This window comes from Dipodomys spectabilis, unplaced genomic scaffold (genome assembly GCF_019054845.1).
Source record: "Dipodomys spectabilis isolate Male_0828 unplaced genomic scaffold, ASM1905484v1 ptg000477l, whole genome shotgun sequence".
Taxonomy (NCBI): Eukaryota; Metazoa; Chordata; class Mammalia; order Rodentia; family Heteromyidae; genus Dipodomys; species Dipodomys spectabilis.
Genome location: NW_024871154.1, coordinates 1155534 through 1176973, shown reverse-complemented (window position 1 = coordinate 1176973; position 21440 = coordinate 1155534). Strand labels below are relative to the sequence as shown.

Below are 21440 nucleotides of genomic sequence, written 5' to 3'. Positions count from 1 at the left end.
CATCAAACCCATCATACAAACCTTAAAGTTCTTATCTAGATGCATCTGCACAGGCCAGCTTCAGCAGTGGTAGGATATCACAGTTTATGTGTTTAGTCATCTAGCCTTTGCAAAAGGGATAGTGCAAAAAGTATGTGACATATCCAAGGCTGCTCAGAGAGGTAAGGATCCATAATGTGGTCACCAGAATCCAAATGAAACATGATTCCATGCATATCATGTAGTTCAGATGATGCCAAAAACCACACACTTGTCATAAGATAGAGAACCTCTGCCCCACATTGCATCAGTTCCAAGAATTCAGAAAGGCATGGGCTCCAAAGGAGATGGCTGTGGGGTGAAACTTGATGTGAGGATTAGAAAGAATTACCTATGCAGCAGGCACATGGGCAGTAGGAACCTCACATCCATGTGATAGCAAGGACCAGTAGTCCATTACAGGTCAGTGATTGTGTACAGAGTAGGAAGCCTGCTGTCAGTCAGAATGCCTGGGAAGATGAAGTCCATTTCCAAAGTAGAGTTGCAGAGCTTCATCTCCTAGAATCAGATATGTAGTGGAAGCATTACTAAGAGATGTAAGCAGTATTTGTATGGACTCAGGCCAACTAGGGTAACCAAACAGAAATTTTGTGGGATATCTTTATTCCTATGTTTTGCCTTTGCTTTCAAATTTCCTGAATGTTTTCAGAGTCAAATCCCAATGAACCAAAGACCTCAATGTAAGACGATCCCCTGAAACTATTACAGGGAGTTTTGAAGGAAACACTAGGGCTTCTTGGTACAGGTTGAATCTTTCTAAGATCCAGAAACACAACAAATTAAAGAAAGGCTGGATAAATGGGACTGTATTAATCTCTAGCATTTCTGCCAGGAAAAGGACATAGCTAGCAAAATAAATGGAAAGTCCAGACATTGGAATATCTTTACTCTCTATACAATAGACAGGGGCCTAATATTTAAAATATATTTAGAGGTCAAAAAATTAAATCCCCAAAAACAAATGCTCAAAGAAACAACCACTCCATTAAGAAGTGGGCTAAAGACTTGAAGAGAAATTTCTCTGAAGAAGAAATAAGAATGGCCAATAGACAAATGAAGAAATGCTCAACATATCTGGCCATCAAAGAAATGCAAATCAAAACAACATTGAGATTCTACTTTAGCCCAGTTAGAATAACCATTATCAAGCAAACAAAAAATAGTAGATGCTGGCAGGGCTGTGACAGAAAGGGAATGCAATGTAATTCTTTTCTGCACAAAAGCATGTACTACTACTCTCAGGAAAGACAGTATGTTTATTCCAATGCTGAAGCCATCTAGTTCAGCTTGGTCAGAAGGTGAAGGTCCAGTTCAAGTGTCTTTCTCATTTTATCAGTATGTTTCATTCTGCTCAGCATGGATTACAATTACAACTGTCCTCCTTGGCAGGGAATTCATCTATTCTAATTCTTCTAAGGAAGATGGGTGTCATTTTGTTCTCTCTTTAGCATGAAATCCTATTTTTTTCTCTGCCATCATCTGACATTTGTCTTTACCTTCTCAGAGCATGGAATTTATTTCTTCAGACTCTTTTCCAGGCTTAGTGTATCTACTGGAGCTTATTTGTGTGATGGATTTTTCTCATATATCTTGCTATGCAGAATCTGTCTGCAGCATATCCATTTAGCATACCATGGGTCAACTCCAGTCTTCTGCAATGTCAAAGTGATGTCACCAGGGGCTCCAAAGTATGGAATATTGCTAACCTCTCTTCTCCTCAAACAATGTGTTTTCTTGTCTATTGGACACTACCGTCTTCTTCAACTATATATCTCTTTTTTCTTTTTTCTTTTTTTTTGTCAGTCATGGGGCTTGAACTCCAGGCCTGAGTGCTGTCCCTCAGCTCTTCAGCTCAAGGCAAGCACTCTACCACTTGAGCTACAGCACCACTTCTTTTTTTCTGGTGGTTTATTGGAGATAGGAGTCTCACAGTCTTTCCTGCCCGGGCTGGCTTTGAACTACGATCCTCAGATCTCAGCCTCCTGAGTAGCTAGGATTACAGGCGTGAGCCACCAGTGCCTGGCTTCAACCATATTTCTTGTGGACTCAGTCCTGTGAGATTATTTTGGGTATGGAAAGCAATCAGCAATCTAAGTGTCTATTTCAACACTCCATGCCTGGACAAAGAATATACCTATTACAATTCTTTTTGTCAATGTGTTTTCAAAAGCAGCTGTGCACATCAAGATGCCTACTTCAGTTCTCTGTGCTACAGAGTCTACCATATATGCATTTGCAACAGTTTTCATCAATACTGAAGACATACCATATATTCTGCCCTCCACATGGAATCTACATAGTCCATCTAATCTGTCTATCCTCAGCATGAACTCTCTGTTCTTCAGCTCTTCTCACCATGCCGGGATATGACTTGATCTGTACTTTGCATGGTATATATGGTTTGAAATTTTCCTCAAGAGCAAGAAAATCTCTCCATGGCTGTTTTGCTCATGAAATGCACCTCCGCATGGATTATGCCTTCTCCAGCTCCTCTCAGCCTCGAATTTGCCCTTGCGTTTGGATTGGTTTCCTTCACGATGTCCTCACCAAAAATTTCCTTTATTCTGGCTCTTTTTAAAAGATCATATGCAGTCTAGTACCCTAGAGCATGGGTTTGTATCCTCCGGTTCAGATTAGCATGAATTCATCATAGGCAATTCTGTTCTATGTCAAAGGCATCATCTCTGGCTCTCCTCAGTACTGATGCAAGCATTCCATGTGTCTTGTGCATGAAATTCAGTAACTGGTGTTTTCCTCATAGAGGTAAGTTTTCACTTTGGGACGTTTTCTTACACACTGATGAGTTTACTTTTTTCAAAGCATACAACTAATGTTTTCCATCTCTTCCCAGCTTGGAAACCATCTGATTTGGCTGTATTCCACATGAGATGGATTTATTCTCAGCATGGGAAGGGTCTGTGGCTTTCCTCCTCAGAAAGGTAAGTGTCTACTGTAGCATCCATCAGCGTGGCATGTGAATTTCCCATTTCTCCTTGGCTTTGAATGCATTTGCTCCAGCTTGATTTCTCAGGAAGAAATGTATCAACTCCAATGGTCTTGATGAAGGAAAGCACCAACTCTATAGTTATGCCTAGCTGAGATCCCTGCCCACAGGATGTCAGCATAGGATGTGTGAAAGACAGTTCATTTGGCAACATATGTATCAACTCCAGATTTTGTCAGCATGAAGTCTAGCTAGTACAGTGCAGCTTGTTATGGAAGATGTGCACTGCAGCTCTGATGAAGCCCAGCATAGAAAGGAATGTGTCTTCTCCAACTCCTGTCATCAAGAAATCCATCACCCATTTACGCATGTCTCTCCAGTCTGTTACGTTCCGTACAATTCCTCTGCTCAGCATGAAATGCATCCATAGGGGCTCACTCAGTAAGGAAAACCTTATTTCCAGCCTTATAAAGCATGGAATGCTTATCCTGCAATTTTGTAAGTAATATCATAAGAATGAACCATCTCTTCACTGAGAATGTATATAAATGTATTCTCCACATAAACTGTTTCTTCTCCAGCTCTTCTGAGCATGAAATGTATTTCCCATGGCTATCTTTAGCAGAAAATGCATGTAATACAGGTGTTTTCACCTGGGAATTATGTTTGCTCAGTTCCCTTCCATGGGAAATGTGTCTCCTTCAGAACTTCTCAGCATTGGTTTCCCTGAGGCTGTTCTTGGCACAGGAACCCTCAATTCCAGTTCTGGTAAGCAAAGTAGATCTCAACTCCAGGATTTCTTACAAGGAGTAGAGACTTCTGTATTTCTTTCATGGAATGGATCAGCTCCAGTTTTCCTCGGTAAGGTATGTTTACTCCAGCAGTCTGTTGCATGGAATCTTGCCTCCTGCATTTCTCATTATCTTGGAATGTACCCAATTGGACTCTGTTTTCCTTGGAATTTCTCTACTCAGTCTCTCAGTATGGCATGTCCTTAAAACAGCTTTTGTCAGCAATGTAAGGTGCAAGTGTGGCATACCTGCATATGTAATTGGCTAGTACGGTGGAACTTAGCCTAGAATATATTGATTATAAATAACTCTGAGTATGGGATGCAACTTCTTTAGCCCATCTCTGTATGGAATCCACCTATTCAAATTTGTCATTTTGGAATCCAGGTAACCCAAAGTTTGCAATGCACCTCAATATGAAATGTGATTACTCCATCTCTACTCTGCATGAATTGCAGCCACAGGTGCTGTCTTACAAAGTGTCAGCCTTCCAGCTGTACAATGCCTGCAATCCATCTCCTCTAGTCCATTTGAGAATGGAATGACACTCTCCAGGTCTCTTCATTTGGGAAGGTTGTATAAAAGAACACTCTTCATCCGTGAAAGGCTCTTGTTTGAGCACTTGTCAGCTTGGAGTGTGTGTCCTCATGTCTGCACACCCTACAATGTGTTTCTCTAGCTTTCCTCCACATACAATGGGTCAACCATCTCCCTTCAATATAGAATGCCTTGCCTCACCTTTTGTCAGCCTGCAAATGTCTCCTCAACTTTAGGCATGGAGAATATGTTCACCTAATGTGGGGACTGTGGAGTATGTCAATTCCAGGTTAAGTCCAGGACTTCCCAGCATGGAGTCTACCTCCTCCAATGTGATGGTCACGAAAAGGGATTGCTGCTGGTTGTATCACCACAAATGTGGCTCCTCCAGCCTTTCTCATGTGGACTGTGTCTGCACCAGCACCTCTATGCATGGAATATTTCTACACTCGTTCGTAGCCCTTTAAAATACATTTTGTCCAGCACTCCTGAAATTCGAATCTATTTTTTCCAGATCCTTTGAGTACAGAAAATATTAAAACCAAGTCTGATGCCCGCCCCCTTTTGCTCACTCCAGCAAGGATTAGATACACTCTAATTATTCTACGCATGAGATATTTCTGTCCACTGATGCCTAGACGAAGAAGTGGATGTCTTCCAAGACTCCTTGGCATGGCAACCATAGATTCCAGATCTCAACAGGAAAATAAAATCCCTTGAGGATTCTTCATCATTGAAACAACTCCTGCCAGTCCCCTCCGCATGGAACATACATGCTCCTGTTCTCCTGGGCATGGAATGCATCTATTTCAGCTCCCCTCTGTAAGGTAAGCATTTATTTGGGACACACACTTCGTAGCATGGAACCATCTCCATTCTGAATCCTCATGCAAGATTGAATCTTTTCCTTCTTTGCTAAGACTATGAAATTGATCACTTCAGTCTGTCCGCTAAATGGAATTAATGTACTTGAGTTCATTCCTCATGCTCTATGTTTACTTGTGCTTCTGCAGGATGGAATGAAGCTACTGTCACTGACCAGCATGGAAATCTTCAAGTGCAGGTCTATTCAAAAGGTAATTATTTCCGGCTGTACTGTTTGTAGAATGTGTATACTCCAGCTATTTTCCAAATGGAATCTGTCTAATGCAGCCCTTCTCAGGTAAGTAATTTCTAACTCAACTCTCAGCATGGCATCCATTTCCAATATGTGTCTGTATAGCATAGAATGTGTCTAATATGTTCTCTTTAGGGAGACATAGAATGTGTCTCTAAATTCTCCTGATGGAATGATGAAACATTATTTTCAAAATGGCATGAAACCTGTTTATGTCTCCTCCACTTGGAATAAAAGCGCTTTCCTCTGCATGCAGTATGTCTGCTCCTGTTCTCAGCAAGAAATTAATCTGCTGAGCTCACTGTGGTATCATTTCTAGTATAAAAAGAGAAGACAGCTTGAGCACTCCACTTCAAATTGGAGACTCCCCCAGCTCTCCTCAACATGGAATGCATGCATTCTAGCTTTCTGTATCAGAGAATGTGTCTACTGCTGCTTTTGTCAGCACAAAATGTTTCACCAGTTCTCCTCAACATGGAATGTGTCTCCAAAAGCTCCCTTCTTAATGAAATGTATGTCCTCCAATCTTCTAATCATGCAATGCTTTTCAACTCGGTCTGCTTATGAATGAAATTTATGTACTTGAGTTCTCCTATGCAAAGTACACATGTAGTCCAAATCTAGTCCAGCACTATGAGGAAACAATCATCCAAGCTCTCCTCAATAGGGAATATACCTGTGCTTCCCACAAAAACCTCTAGAATGAATACGTTCCTGTTCGGATCAGCAGTGAAACAATCTTCTCTAGGTCTGTTTAGCAAAGATAGTCTGTCATGGAATTATCTCGCTCTGTACTCAGCATGGAATATAGGACTGCGCTCTGAACTGCAATCCATCTGTCTGAGCTCCACCAACTCAGGTATGTGTCAAATTGGGGTCTCCTTAGCTTGGAATCCTTTATCCTTCTTTCTCATTCATTATTTACAAATGCATCTTTCCATCTCTTCAGGATGGAATCAATGCCTTACATCTCTTCATATAGTGAAACTGATCTTCGCCAATACTTTCAGAATGGAATATTTTGGCATCATCTCTATTCAGTATGGAATATTTGGTTCTTCTCAGCATGACATCATCCATGTATTCCAGCTCTGATCAGCAGGGTAAATGATAATTCCAGTATTATGTTCAATACAGGTGAAATGATTTGCTAATTTTCCTCTTGTTCTAAAAATGCATGCTTTCGTAGCAGGTGCCAGCAGGAGGTGAGTCAGCAGCAGTTGCCTTCATCAAGGAATACACCTATTCAAGTTCTCCTCAGCATGCATCTTTCTACTCAGGATCTCAGCATGGAGCGTTTTGAAAGCGACTGTCATCAGCAAGGTAAGTGCCAATGTAAGCATTCTTTAGCATGCAGTCTTAGTAGCATAGTATTCCCTGTCACAAACTGTTTCTACTGCTGTTCTATTCAGCATGAGATCTGTTTCCCTCCATTCTACTCAGTGTGACTCACTTGAGTGATCTCTAGGCCATTCAGTTACCTAGAACCTGCATCCTCCTTGTAGAATTTGATCTGCTCACATACACTCTGCATGGCATATGTCTACAGCTTTCATCCTCAGAGAGGTAAATGTGTGTTTTAGCACCATTCTTCGTTTGGACTTGGCTTGGAATGCATTTGCCTCCAGCCATATTTCCCCAAGAAGCATTTTATCACATCCAGCTGTCTTCACCAAGGAATACACGATCTCTACGTGTGCCAGCTGTGATCCCTGTGCTCAGCATGTCAGGCTGGCAAGTGTTATAGGCAGTTCTCCTTGGCAAGCAAGGTATGCATCAACTCCAGTTTTTGGCAGCATGGAGCCTTGCTACTTCCTGCTCCTTGTAATGGAGTATCTGTGCTGTATCTCTGAGCATGTCTAGTACAGGCACTAAGCCCAGTACAGAAAGGAATGTGTCTTCTCCAACTCTTTTCCTCATGGAATACATCACCCATTCAGGGAAGGCCTTGCCAGCCTGGCTTGACCTTATGAATCTAGATATCAGCATGAAATATATGCACAGGTGCTAACTGAATAGGGAAGGTCTCATTTCCAGCTGTACAAAACATGGAATGCAAGTCTTCTCATTTGTTGTTAGTGGAGTGAGAATGGACCAGCTCTCCTTCTCTGGGAATGTGTATCAATGTATTCTCGATACAAAAACTTTTCTCCTCCAGTGCTTCTGAGCATCAGATGCATTTCCCATGACTATCTTCAGCACAGAATGCATGTAATCCAGATGTCTACAACAGGGAACACATTGCTTCAGATGTTTTATCCGAAAAAAAAATGCCTTCACGAGGCTGGGAAGGTGGCTCAGTGGTAGAGCGCTTGCCTTGCATGCCTGAGGCCCTGGGTTCAATTCTTCAGCACCATATAAGCAAAAAGAACAAAGACAGAAGTAATGTTGTGACTCAAGTGGTAGAGCGCTACCCTTGAGCTGAAGAGCTGAGGGACAGCACCCAGGCCCAGAGTTCAGGCCCCACGTCCGGACCCAAAAAAAAAAAAATGTCTTCACTACATCTAATGGTTTCCCTGAGGCAGTTCCTGGCAAAGAAACATCAAATCCAGCTCTGGTCATCAAGGGAGGTTTGAACTCCAGGATTCTCCTGCATGCAGTAGGGACTTTTGAATATCTGCCATAGAATGGATTAGATCCTGTTCTCCTCACGAAGGTTTAAGAGTCTATTTCCTCAAGTTACTTCATGGCTTCTTCTCTAGCTCATTTCTCCTTACCAGGGAATGCATGGAATTGCTCTCTCTTTGGCTTGGAATGTCTCTATTTAGTCTCTCAGGATGGCATGTCTTGAAAGAAGCTTTAAATGTGGCATTCTGCGGGATGCAGTTGGATCGTCAATGATACTTGGTCTAGAATGCCTCAACTTAGTATACAATATAAATGTTGAGGCCATCCCTGCCTGGATTCTGTCTATACCTAATCCTGTCATCTTGAAATCAATGTAGCCAAAGATTGCAATGCTCCTTGGCTTGAAATGTGAGTACTCATCCTCTGCTGTGCATGAATTGCACCATGGGTGCTATCTTAGGAAAGATTTGCTTTCCACCCATACAAGGCTTGCAGTTCTTCTCCTCCAATCCCTCTTGTTCCAGCATCCCTCTGCCAGGAGCATGTACTCCAGATAAGCAAACCATGCATGAATCTCCACCTTTCCTCGAACTTGTAATATGTTCATACACCTTCACTCAATGTGGAATGTCTCTCCTCAAATTTGTCAATCAGAATGTCGTGAGTCTCCTCCAGTTTTGAGCAAGAGGAATATGACTTATCTAGTTTTTTGGCATGTACAATACTTCTGTTTCAGTGGTCTGTATGTGGAATATATATTCTCCAATTCCAGGCATGTGGAATAGGTCTCCGCCAACATTGGGGCCAGGCCTCTTCAGCATTGTGGTGAGCAGGAAAGTTAATGTCTGCAGCTTGTCTTGCCAGGAATGGGGCTCCTCCAGCCTTCCTCCTGTGGCATCTGTATGCTTCAGTGCCTCTCAGCAAAGAATGTGTCTATCCAGTTCACAGTCTACAATCTACCACTTCCAGCATATCTTAAGTTGGAATCCATTTGTCTCAGTTGTCCTGAAGATGGAAAATGTCAAGGGCTGGTCTCTACAGACAGGAGGCCATCTCCTTTAGCTCACTCTAGAAAGGAATAGATCCACTCTGCTGTTGCTCAGCAAGGAATGTACCTGTCGTTACTTTCTGGAGCATGACGTGGATGCATCCCAAGTCTCCCAAGCATTGCTATAATCGATTCCAGCTCTTTTCAGGAACTTGAATGTCCCCTTGAGGATTCCTGAACATGGAAATATGCCCAATATCTACCTACAGCATGGGACACATGTGCTCCTGTTCTCCTTGGCCTGGAATGCACCGATTCCAAACAACCTTGAGAAGTTCAGCATTTAGTTGGGGTAAGCAGTTGATATCATCTCCTTTCTGTATCCTCATGCAGTACTGCATCTTATCCCTCTTTGCTCACAGCAATAAAATCGGCCCAATCGACCTCATCTCTCATGGTCTATGTCTCCCTCATGTCTCTGCAGGAAGGAATGAAGCTACCGCGGCTCTCCACAGCATGGAATGTACATGTGCAGCAAAACTCAGCAGGTAAGTATCATTTCCAGCTTTGCTTTTGGTGGCAGCGGTGAACTCCAGGTGTGCTGAGAATGGAATCTGTGTTATGCAGCCCTCCTCAGGTAGGTAATTATTAACAAAGTTCTCCTCAGCATGTTGACATGTGTACTTATAGCATAGGACGGGTCTACTCTAATCCTCAACATATAGACTGTCACTCTCTTGTCTCATTACACTGGAATGTGTGAACTCCAGGGATTTACAGCATGGCATGAGATTCCACCATGCCTCCTGCACTTGGAATGTGTCCCTTCCATCTGCCTTCACTGAACAAGTTGTTTACTCCAGCTGTCTTGAGCAAGGAATGCTCCTGCTCTTTTTCTCCTCAGCATGGGATGTGTGTCCCTTACCCTTTTCCATGAGGAACATCCTTTCATTTAAGCAAGAAGTGCAACTCCTCAGGTTTTCATCCACATGAGTCCTGTCTACAGCAGCCCTGTTCTTCCCTGACACTTTCTAGTCCTGCATTTTGCAGCCTGTAATCTGTCTGCTGCGGGTTAGGTCATCTTGGAATGCATCGGCTCCATCTCTCTCCATTAAGAGAGGCTCTTGATGAAGCTGAGGCCATCATGGCACTTGTGGAGAGGAGCTCACATCAGCAAAGTGTTCACACTAGCATTCCCCAAGAAGTAACTTGGGAGTATAGCACTCTTTGGCATGGGGTGTATCTACCCCAGCTCTCCTCAGCATGGAATCTGTCAACAGCAGTCGGACTCAGGATGTGCTATGCCAGTTGCAGGTCTAATCAGCATGTATTCTGTCTCTCCACATCAGGCAACCCACCTGCTGTGGATTCCTACAGCAGGGAATGTGTCTTCTCCAATTCCCCTATCCATGGGATGTGTTTCCTCCAACTATCTTCCATGTGTAATGTATGGCTTTCAAACATTGTCGACATGGATTGCTTTTCTTATAGATCCGTTTAGTATGAAATCTATGGATGAGCTCCATTAAACAAGCTGGACATCTGTGGTCAAGTATGTGGAATCGTCCATCTTCTGTTCATCACAGTATGGAATATAGAGAGAGATGCTCTGGCCTTATCAACCTTTCTTCCTGTGTCTGTCATCCCAGAAGTCTTTGATTCCAGCTCTCTTAGGTGTATTCCAAGGCATGTGATGCACCTCACCTAGTTCTCCTGTGGATGTGTTGAGTTTCAGCATCTCTGCAAAGTACACAATGCTTCCACAACCAACTGCCACAAGTGGGTCCCCTCTGCTTGATTTATGCACAAAAAATTTGCATGTGAGGGAATAAAAGCATAGACTATTTCTGCTGCAGCTTTCCTGAAGCCTCATCTTTTACTGCAAGCACTTCAGCATGAGATGGGTTTCTCTGGTTTGCCTCCAATCGTCTGGATTGAATATGTCTAGTCTGCCTCTCATCAGGCTGAATTAATCTATTCCTGCTCTACTTGGTTTCGATGAAATAGAGCTACTGGTCTTACTCCAGGTCTCCTGAGGAAAGTCCATGTGAATTCCAGGCCTGGAATCAATCTCATGTTGCTCATGCAAATGAGCCAGAAGTTCATCTCTGCTAAGTGTCCTTATCATGGAATGCATCTACATCTGCTTTCCGGGGAATGGGATGCAGGTGTTCCACATCTGCTCAACTTTAAAACCATCCACTCCAGCTCTTTTCAGGAAAGAAAATGTGCACTCTAAGTTTGTGTGTCATGGAATTATCGCACTGTGCTCAGCATGGAATATAGGACCGCTCCCTGAACTGCAATCCATCTATCTGAGCTCCACTTACTCAGGTATGTGTCCAATTGGGGTCACTTTAGCATGGAATTCTTTATACTTCTTTCTCATTCATTATTTACAAATGCATCTTTCCATCTCTTCATGTGTAGCAGGGGATGAGTCAGCAGCAGTTGCCTTCATCAAGGAATACACCTATCCAAGTTCTCCTCAGCATGCATCTTTCTACTCAGAATCTCAGCATGGTACGTGTTGAAAGCAACTGTCATCGGCAAGGTAAGTGCCCAGGTAAGCATTTTTTAGCATGAAGTCTTAGTAGCATAGTGCTCACTGTCACAAACTATTTCTACTGCTGTTCTTCTCAGCATGAAATCTGTTTCCCTCCATTCTACTCAGAGTGACTGAGCGGTTTTCTGCTCACTCGAGTGACCTCTAGGCCTTTCAGGAACCTAGAGCCTGACTCCACCTTGTAGAATATGAGCTGCTCACACACACACACACTCTGCATGGCATATGTCTGCAGCTTTCATCCTCAGAGAGGTAAATGTGTGTTTTAGCACCATTCTTCGTTTGGACTTGGCTTGGAATGCATTTGCCTCCAGCCATATTTCTCCAGGAAGGGTTTTATCACATCCAGCTGTCTTCATAAAGGAATACACATTCTCTGCGTGTGCCAGCTGCGATCCCTGTGCTCAGCATGTCAGACTGGCAAGTGCAATAAAAAGTTCTCCTTGGCAAGCAAGGTATGCATCAAGTCCAGTTTTTGGCAGCATAGAGCCTTGCTACTTCCTGCTCCTTGTCATGCAATACCTGTGCTGTAGCTCTGAGCAAGCCCATTACAGGGGCTAAGCCCAGTACAGAAAGGAGTGTGTCTTCTCCAACGCTTTTCCTCATGGAATCCATCACCCATACAGGGAAGGCCTTGCCAGCCTGGGTTTACCTTATGAATCCAGTTATCATCACGAAATGAATGCACTGTTGCTACTGAATATGGAAGGTCTAATTTCCACTGCACAAAACATGGAATGCAAGTCTTCTCATTTGTTATTAGTGGAGTAAGAATGGACCAGCTCTCCTTCTCTGGGAATGTGTATCCATGTATTCTCTACCCTAGAACTTTTCTCCTCCAGTTCTTCTGAACATCAAATGCATTACAACGGCTATCTTCAGCACAGAATGCATACAATCCAGATGTCTACACCAGCGAATACAATGCTTCAGAAGTTTTTTTCTGAAAAAAAATTGCCTTCTCGGAGCTGGGAAGGGGCTCAGTGGTAGAGCGCTTGCCTTGCATGCCTGAGGTCCTGGGTTCGATTCCTCAGCACCACATAAGCAATAAGAACAAAGCTAGAAGTAGCGATGTGGCAAAAGTGGTAGAGCGCTAGCCTTGAGCTGAAGAGCTGAGGGACAGCGCCCAGGCCCAGACTTCAGGTCCCACAACTGGACCCAAAAATAAATTGCCTTCACTACATCCAGTGGTTTCCCTGAGGCAGTTCCAGGCACAGGAATATCAAATCCAGCTCTGGTCATCAAGGGAGGATTGAACTCCAGGATTCTCCTGCATGCAGTAGGGACTTTTGCATATCTGCCATGGAATGGATCAGATCCTGTTCTCCTCAGGAAGGTTTAAGAGTCTATTTCCTCAAGTTATTTCATGGCTTCTTCTCTAGTTCATAGTTCTCCTCACCAGGGACTGCATAGAATTGCTGTCTCTTTAGCTTGGAGTGTCTCTACTCAGTCCCTCAGGATGGCATGTCTTGAAAACATCTCTTATCAGCAAGAACGGTTTTAAATGTGCCATTCTGCAGGATGCAGTCAGATCGTCAAATGATACTTGGCCTAAAATGCCTCAACTTAGTATTCAATATAAATGTTGAGTCCATCACTGCCTGGATTCTGTCTACACCTACTCCTGTCAACTTGAAATCACTGTAGCCAAAGATTGCAATGCACCTTGGCATGAAATGTGAGTGCTTGTCCTCTGCTGTGCATAAATTGCACCATGGGTGCTATCTTAGGAAACATTTGCTTTCTACCCATACAAGGCGTGAAGTTCATCTCCTCCAATCCCTGTAAGAATGGAGTGAGATTCAATATTCAACAAGCTAGAGCTCTTGTTCCAGCATCCCTTCACCAGGAGTATGTATACTCCAGATAAGCACACCATGCAAACTCTTTCTCCAGCTTTCCTCCACTTGTAATATGTTCATACAACTCCACTTGATGTGGAATGTCTCTCCTCAAGTGTTCTCAATCCAGAATGTCGTGTGTCTCCTCCAGTTTTGAGCGAGAGGAATATGACTTCTCTAGTTTTTTGGCATGTACAATACTTCTTCTCCAGTAGTCAGTATGTGAAATATATATTCTCCAATTCCAGGCATGTGGAATAGGTCTCCACCAACTTTGAGGCCAGGTCTCTTCAGCATTGTCGTGAGCAGGAAAATTATGTTCTGCAGCATGTCTGGACAGGAAGGGGGCTCCTCCAGCCTTCCTCCTGTGGAATCTGTATGCTTCATTGCCTCTCAGAAAAGAATTTGTCTATCCAGTTCACAATCTACAATGTATCTCTTCCAGCATATCTTAAGTTGGAATCCATTTATCTCAGTTGTCCTGAAGATGGAAAATGTCCAGACCAGGTCTCTACAGACTGGAGGCCATCCTTGGTCACTCTAGCAAGGAATAGATCCACTGTACTGTTGCTCAGCAAGGAATGTACCTGTTGTTACTTTCTGGAGCATGAAGTGGATGGGTCCCAATTCTCCCAAGCATAGCTATCATCGATTCCAACTCTTTTCAGGAACTTGAATGTCCCCTTGAAGATTCCTGAACATGGAAATATGCCCAACTACCTACCCACAGCATGGGACACATGTGCTCCTGTTCTCCTTGGCATGGGATGCATCTATTCCAAACAACCTTGAGAAGTTCAGCATTTAGTTGGGGTAAGCATTTGTTACCATCTCCTTTCTGTATTCTCATGCAGTACTGCATCTTATCCCTCATTGCTCACAGCAATGAAATCTGCCCACTCGACCTCATTTCTCATGGGCTATGTCTCCCTCATGTCTCTGCAGGAAGGAATAACGCTACTGTTGCGCTCCACAGCATGGAATGTACACGTGCAGCTCAACTCAGAAGGTAAGTACCATTTCCAGTTTTCCTTGTGGTGGCAGCTGTCTACTCGAGGTGTGCTTAGAATGGAATCTGTGTAATGCAGTCCTCCTCAGGTAGGTAATTATTAACAAAGTTCTCCTCAGCATGTTGACATGTGTACTTATAGCATAGGACGTGTCTACTCTAATCCTCAACATATAGAGTGTCACTCTCTTGTCTCGTTACACTGGAATGTGTGAACTCCAGAGATTTACGGCATGGCATGAGATTCCACCATGCCTCCTGCACTTGGAATGTGTCCCTTCCATCTGCCTTCACTGAACAAGTTGTTACTCCAGCTGTCTTGAGCAAGGAATGCTCCTGCTCATTTTCTCCTCAGCATGGGATGTGTGTCCCTTACCCTTTTCCATGAGGAACATCCTTTCATTTAAGCAAGAAGTGCAACTCCTCAGGTTTTCATCCACATGAGTCCTGTCTACAGCAGCCCTCTTCTTCCCTGACACTTTCGAGTCCCCCGTCTTGCAGTCTGGAATCTGTCTGCTGCGGGTTAGGTCATCTTGGAATGCATCGGCTCCATCTCTCTCCATTAAGAGAGGCTCTTGATGAAGCTGAGGCCATCCTGGCATTGTGGAGAGCAGTTCACATCAGCAAAGTGTTCACACTAGCATTCCCCAACATGTAACTTGGGAGTATAGCACTCTTTGGCATGAAGTGCATCTACCCCAGCTCTCCTCAGCATGGCATCTGTCAACAGCAGTTCGACTCAGGATGTGCTATGCCTGCTGCAGGTCTAATCAACATGTATTCTGTCTCTCCACCTATGGCAACCCATCCGCTGTGGATTTCTACAGCAGGGAATGTGTCTTCTCCAATTCCCCTATCCATGGAATGTGTCTCCTCCAGCTGTTTTCCATGTGTAATGTATGGCTTTCAAAACTTGTCGGCTTGGATTTCTTCTCCTGTAGATCTGTTTAGTATGAAATCTTTCAATGAGCTTCATTAAACAAGCTGGACATCTACAGTCAAGGATGTGGAATTGTCCATCTTCTCTTCATCACATTATGGAATATATAGAGAGACTCTCTGACCTTATCAACCTTCCTTCCTGTTTCTGTCATCCCAGAAGTCTTTGATTCCAGCTCTCTTAGGTGAATTCCAAGGTGTGATGCACCTCACCTAGTTATCCTTTGGATGTATTGAATTTCAGCAACTCTGCAAGGTATAGAATGCTTCGACAACACCCTGCTATGGAGTGGGTCCCCTCTGCTTGGATTATGCATGAAGAATTTGCAGCCTCATCTTTTACTGCAAGCACTTCAGCATTGGATGTGTTTCCTCTGCTTTGCTTCAGCTCGTCTGGATCAAATATGTCTAGTCTGCCTCTCATCAGGCTGAATTAATCTATTCCTGCTCTACCTGGTTTGGATGAAATAGAGCTACTGTTCTTACTCCAGGTCTCCTGAGGAAAGTCAATGTGAATTCCAGGCCTGGAATCAATCTCATGTTGCTCACTCAACTGAGCAAGAAGTGCATCTATGCTAAGTGTCCTTATCATGGAATGCACCTACATCTGCATTCCAAAAATGGGATGCAGGTGTTCTAGTTCTGCTCAACTTTGAAACCATCTACTCTAGCTCTTTTCAAGAAGGAAAATGGGCACTCTAAGTTTGTCTGTCATGGAATTATCTCACTCTGTACTCAGCATGGAATATAGGACTGCTCTGTGAACTGCAATCCATCTATCTGAGCTCCACTTACTCAGGCATGTGTCCAATTGGGGTTTCTTTAGCATGGAATTCTTTATACTTCTTTCTCAGTCATTATTTACAAATGCATCTTTCCATCTCTTCATGTGTAGCAGGGGATGAGTCAGCAGCAGTTGCCTTCATCAAGGAATACACCTATTCAAGTTCTCCTCAGCATGCATCTTTCTACTCAGAATCTCAGCATGGTACGTGTTGAAAGGGACTGTCATCGGCAAGGTAAGTGCTCAGGTAAGCCTTCTTTAGCATGCAGTCTTAGTAGCATAGTGCTCCCTGTCACAAACTATTTCTACTGCTGTTCTCCTCAGCATGAGATCTGTTTTCCTCCATTCTACTCAGAGTGACTGAGCGGTTTTCTGCTCCCTTAAGTGACCTATCAGCCATTGAGGAACTTAGAGCCTGAGTCCACCTTGTAGAATATGAGCTGCTGACACACACACACACTCTGCATGGCATATGTCTGCAGCTTTCATCCTCAGAGAGGTAAATGTGTGTTTTAGCACCATTCTTCGTTTGGACTTGGCTTGGAATGCATTTGCCTCCAGCCATATTTCCCCAGGAAGGGTTTTATCACATCCAGCTGTCTTCACCAAGGAATACACGTTCTCTACGTGTGCCAGCTGGGATCCCTGTGCTCAGCATGTCAGGCTGGCAAGGGATATAGGAAGTTCTCCTTGGCAAACAAGGTATGCATCAACTCCAGTTTTTGGCAACATGGAGCCTTGCTATTTCCTGCTCCTTGTCATGCAATACCTGTGCTGTAGCTCTGAGCAAGTCCAGTACAGGGGCTAAGCCCAGTACAGAAAGGAGTGTGTCTTCTCCAAATCTTTTCCTCTTGGAATCCATCACCCATTCACTAAAGGCCTTGCCAGCCTGGCTTGACCTTATGAATACAGTTATCAGCATGAAATGAATGCACTGGTGCAACTAAATATGGAAGGTCTAATTTCCAGCTGCACAAAACATGGAATGCAAGTCTTCTCATATTTTGTTTGTGGAATGAGAATGGACCAGCTCTTCTTCTCTCGGAATGTATATCCATGTATTCTTTAACCTAGAATGTTTTTCCTCCAGTTTTTCTGAGCATCAAATGCATTTCCATGGCTATCTTCAGCACAGAATGCATGTAATCCAGATGTCTACACCAGCGAATACATTGATTCAGATGTTTTTTCTGAAAAAAATTGCCTTCACGGGGCTGAGAAGGTGGCTCAGTGGTAGAGTGCTTGCCCTGCATGCCTGAGGCCCTGAGTTTGATTCCTCAGCACCACGTAAGCAAACAGAACAAAGCTGGAAGTGGCACTGTGGCACAAATGTTAGAGCACTAACTTGAGTTGAAGAGCTGAGGGACAGCGCCCAGGCCCAGACTTCAGGTCCCACGACCGGACCCCGAAAAAAAAAATTGCCTTCACTACATCCAGTGGTTTCCCTGAGGCAGTTCCAGGCACAGGAGTATCAAATCCAGCTCTGGTCATCAAGGGAGGATTGAACTCCAGAATTCTCCTGCATGCAGTAGGGACTTCTGCATGTCTCCCATGGAATGGATCAGATCCAGTTTTCCTCAGGAAGGTTTAAGAGTCTATTTCCTCAAGTTATTTCATGGCTTCTTCTCTAGTTCATTTCTCCTCACCAGGGACTGCATGGAATTGCTGTCTCTTTGGCTTGGAGTGTCTCTACTCAGTCTCTCAGGATGGCATGTCTTGAAAGCATCTCTTGTCAGCAAGAACTGTTTTAAACGTGGTATTCTGCAGGATACAGTCGGATCATCTTGGCCTAAAATGCCTCAATTAGTATTGTATACTAATACAATATAAATGTTGAGGCCATCCCTGCCTGGATTTAGTCTACACCTATTCCTGTAATCTTGGAATCACTGTAGCCAAAGATTGCAATGCTCCTTGGAATGAAATGTGAGTACTCGTCCTATGCTGTGCATAAAGTGCACCATGGGTGCTAACTTAGGAAATATTTTCTTTCTACCCATACAAGGCATGAAGTTCATCTCCTCCAATCCCTGTAAGAATGGAGTGAGATTCAATGTTCAGCAAGCTAGAACTCTTGTTCCAGCATCCCTCCACCAGGAGCATGTATACTCCAGATAAGCACACTATGCAAACTGTTTCTCCAGCTTTCCTCCACTTGTAATATGTTCATACAACTCCACTCAATGTGGAATGTCTCTCCTCAAGTGTTCTTAATCCAGAATGTCATGGGTCTCCTCCAGTTTTGAGCAAGAGAAATATGACTTCTCTAGTTTGGGGGCATGTGTAATACTTATCCTTCAGTGGTCAGTATGTGGAATATATATTCTCCAATTCCAGGCATGTGGAATAGGTCTCCGCCAACTTTGGGGCTAGGCCTCTTCAGCATTGTCGTGAGCAGGAAAGTTATGTTCTGCAGCCTGTCTCGGCAGGAATGGGGCTCCTCCAGCCTTCCTCCTGTGGAATCTGTATACTTCAGTGCCTGTGTAGAATGTGTCTATCCAGTTCACAGTCTACAATCTACCACTTCCAGCATATCTCAACTTGCAATCCATTTATCTCAGTTGTCCTGAGGATGGAAAATGTCAAGGCCAAGTCTCTACAGACTGGAGGCCATCTCCTTTAGCTCACTCTAGCAAGGAATAGATCCACTCTACTGTTGCTCCGCAAGGAATGTACCTGTCGTTACTTTCTGGAGAGTCTCCCAAGCATTGCTATCATCGATTCCAGCACTTTTCAGGAACTTGAATGTTCCCTTGAGGATTTCTGAACATGGAAATATGCCCAATATCTACCTACAGCATGGGACACATGTGCTCCTGTTCTCCTTGTCCTGGAATGCATCTATTCTAAACATCCTTGAGAAGTTCCGCATTTAGTTGGGGTAAGCATTTGTTATCACCTCCTTTCTGTATTCTCATGCAGTACTGCATCTTATCCCTCATTGCTCACAGCAATGAAATCTGCGCACTCTAGCTCATTTCTCATGGTCTATGTATACTCTTATGTCTCTGCAGGAAGGAATGAAGCTACTGTGGCTCTCCAGAGCATGGAATGTGGCACGTGCAGCTTGACTCAGAAGGTAAGTATCATTTCCAGCTTTGCTTTTGGTGGCAGCGGTGAACTCCAGGTGTGCTGAGAATGGAATCTGTGTAATGCAGCCCTCCTCAGGTAGGTAATTATTAACAAAGTTCTCCTCAGCATGTTGACATGTGTACTTATAGCATAGGACATGTCTACTCTAATACTCAACATATAGACTGTCACTCTCTTGTTTCGTTACACTGGAATGTGTGAACTCCAGGGATTTACAGCATGGCATGAGATTCCACCATGCCTCCTGAACTTGGAATGTGTCCCTTCCATCTGCCTTCACTGAACAAGTTGTTACTCCAGCTGTCTTGAGCAAGGAATGCTCCTGCTCATTTTCTCCTCAGCATGGGATGTGTGTCTCTTAACCTTTTCCATGAAGAACATCCTTTCATTTAAGCAACAAGTGCAACTCCTCAGGTTTTCATCAAATGAGTCCTGCCTACAGCAGCCCTCTTCTTCCCTGACACTTTCGAGTCTCCCATCTTGTAGTCTGGAATCTGTCTGCTGCAGGTTAGATCATCTTGGAATGCATCGGCTCCATCTCTCTCCATGAAGAGAGGTTCTTGATGAAGCTGAAGCCATCCTGGCACTTGTGGAGAGGAGCTCACATCAGCAAAGTGTTCACACTAGTATTCCCCAGGAAGTAACTGGGGAGTAAAGCACTCTTTGGCATGGAGTGCATCTACCCCAGCTCTCCTCAGCATGGCGTCTGTCAACAGCAGTTCGACTCAGGATGTGCTATGCCTGTTGCAGGTCTAATCAGCATGTATTCTATCTCTCCACATCAGCAACCCATCCGCTGTGGATTTCTACAGCAGGGAATGTGTCTTCTCCAATTCCCCTATCCATGGGATGTGTCTCTTCCATCTCTCTTCCATGTGTAATGTATGGCTTTCAAGCTTTGTCGATATGGATTGCTTTTCTATAGGTGTTTTTATTATGAAATCTATCGATGAGCTCCATTAAACAAGCTGGACGTCTATGGTCAAGGATGTGGAATCGTCCATCTTCTGTTCATCACAGTATGGAATATATAGAGAGAGACTCTGGCCTTATCAACCTTTCCTCCAGTTTCTCTCATCCCCAAAGTCTTTGATTCCAGCTCTCTTAGGTGTATTCCAAGGCATGTGATGTACCTCACCTTGTTCTCCTTTGAATGTATTGAGATGCAGCACCTCTGCAAGGAATAGAATGCTTTGACAACACCCTGCCACGAGTGGGTCCCCTCTCCTTGGATTATGCATGAAGAAATTTACATGTTCAGGCATAAAAGCATAGATTATTTCTGCTGCAGCTTTCCTGAAGCCTCATCTTTTATTGCAAGCACTTCAGCATGGGATGTGTTTCCTCTTTTTTGCTTCATCTCGTCTGGATCGAATATGTCTAGTCTGCCTCACATCAGGCTGAATTAATCTATTCCTGCTCTACTTGGTTTGGATGAAATAGAGCTACTTGTCTTACTCCAGGTCTCCTGAGGAAAGTCAATGTGAATTCCAGGCCTGGAATCAATCTCATGTTGCTCACTCAACTGAGCAAGAAGTGCATCTATGTAAAGTGTCCTTATCATGGAATATATCTACATCTGCTTTCCGGGGAAAGGGCGCAGGTGTTCTAGTTCTGCTCAACTTTGAAACCATCCACTCCAGCTCTTTTCAGGAAGGAAAATGTGCACTCTAAGTTTGTCTGTCATGGAATTATCTCGCTCTATACACAGCATGGAATATAGGACTTCTCTCTGAACTGCAATCGATCTGAGCTCCACTTACTCAGGTATGTGCCCAATTGGGGTCTCTTTAGCATGGAATCCTTTATACTTCTTTCTCATTCATTATTTACAAATGCATCTTTCCATCTCTTCATGTGTCAGCAGCAGCAGTTGCCTTCATCAAGGAATACACCTATTCAAGTTCTCCTCAGCATGCATCTTTCTACTCAGAATCTCAGCATGGTACGTGTTGAAAGGGACTGTCATCGGCAAGGTAAGTGCTCAGGTAAGCCTTCTTTAGCATGCAGTCTTAGTAGCATAGTGCTCCCTGTCACAAACTATTTCTACTGCTGTTCTCCTCAGCATGAGCTCTGTTTCCCTCCATTCTACTCTGAGTGACTGAGCGGTTTTCTGCTCACTGGAGTGACTTCTAGGCCTTTCAGGAACCTAGAGCCTGACTCCACCTTGTAGAATATGAGCTGCTCACACACACACACACACACACACACACACACACACACA

At 43.8% G+C, this 21440-nt stretch overlaps 1 long non-coding RNA gene across 1 annotated transcript in view; it reads left to right on the top strand.

Annotated features, from left to right (window-relative positions):
• Positions 1-21440, top strand: part of LOC122098403 — a 165742-nt gene that overhangs the window by 55645 nt on the left and 88657 nt on the right. The window lies entirely within an intron of this gene.